Here is a 1,617-nt window from a genome sequence, read left to right on the forward strand (position 1 = left end):
TGCAGATCTGTCCTTGGTCTCTCTTCCACCCCCTGGTCTCACCATGGGTAGTCTGGGCTCCGTCCCCTTTTCCTTGGTGCGATAAACCAAAGAGAGGGCGCAAACTTTCTGATTGCGATACTGAGTAATCGAGAGACTGCGCGCACAGTTTTTCTCGGGTATCGCAGTTCTCGGCGTATCGCAATCCTCGGGTGTCACGCCCTCATACGTCTTGTCGCGTACACTGAATCACCTTTACGAGTAAAAAGAGTCCAGAAGCTAGACTAGTGTGGTGGACGATCGAGTTTCTCTGAAGATTTTGCTCTAATATGGAGTACTCGGTTAGTGAACCTAGTCTAGCGGAACCATGGGAGTGTTGTGTGGAAGAAGGGGGAGGGGTGGGGGTCGAAGACCTTAAAATAGAAAAGCGTGTTTCCGAGCGAACTGCTAGTTTATTGGCAGATACTTTTCGTTGACACACGTACAGGCGCGCCGGAAGCAGTTTTGGATTGGGGGGGGGGGGGGGGGGGGGGGCAAATATTGGAGGGGGCTCACGATAGACAATACATATGTTACACAATATACACATACACACACACACACATATATGTACAGTGGCGTACCGTTGGTCGAGACATGGGGGGCACCTTGTGGAAAAGTAAATTTGAGGGTGTGTATGCTTGTGCGTGTGTGCGTGCAGTGTCAGTCTGCAAACTTAATGGGACTACAATACATTACGGAATGTGATACATTCAACAACGCAGTCATTGAGCAACATTGTAAGTTTTCCTTACATGGATTATGGAATGACGGTGTGAAACGACAAATTACTGTCAGCAACATCAGGAGAATTGCATAACAATAAAATGCGAGCGAGCGGAGAGAGCGAGCTTGAAATTTTGACATTTTACAGTCCTAAAACGGCCGTTTGTAGCTATATCTTTCGCTTTGGAAATTAAGGGGGGGGGCGCACGGGGCGCAACTGCTGGTAATTACTGGCAGCAACATCAGGAGAATGTCATAACGATTCAATGCGAGCGAGCGAAGCGAGCGAGTAAAATTTTGACATTCTACAGTCCCAAAACTGCCGTTTGTAGCTATGTTTTTCGTATTGGAAATTAAGGGGGAGGCGCAACGGGCTCAACTGCTGGCAATTACTGGCAGCAACGTTAGGAGAATGGCATAACGATTAAATGCGAGCGAGCAAAGCGAGCGAGCTTGAAAATTTTGACATTTTACAGTCCTAAAACTGCTGTTTGTAGCTATATATTTTTTTCGCTTTGGAAATTAAGGGGGGGGGGGGCGGCCCAGGCCCAACTGCTGGCAATTACTGGCAGTAACATTCTCTTTTACAATGGCATAACGATTAAATGCGAGCGAGCTTGAAAAATTTTGACATTTTACAGTTTAAAAACTGCCGTTTGCAGCTATACTTTTTTTTCGCTTTGGAAATTAAGGGGGGTAGGGACGCACCGGGCGCAACTGCTGGCAATTACTGGCAGCAACATCAGGAGAATGGCATAGCGATTGAATGCGAGCGAGCGGAGCGAGCGAGCTTGAAAATTTTGACATTTTACAGTCCAAAAACTGCCGTTTGTAGCTATATTTTTTCGCTTTGGAAATTAAGAAGGGGGAGGG

The sequence above is a fragment of the Diadema antillarum genome, unplaced genomic scaffold (assembly GCF_040938485.1).
Source record: "Diadema antillarum isolate AM-2024a unplaced genomic scaffold, OU_Dant_1.0 scf00000094, whole genome shotgun sequence".
Taxonomy (NCBI): Eukaryota; Metazoa; Echinodermata; class Echinoidea; order Diadematoida; family Diadematidae; genus Diadema; species Diadema antillarum.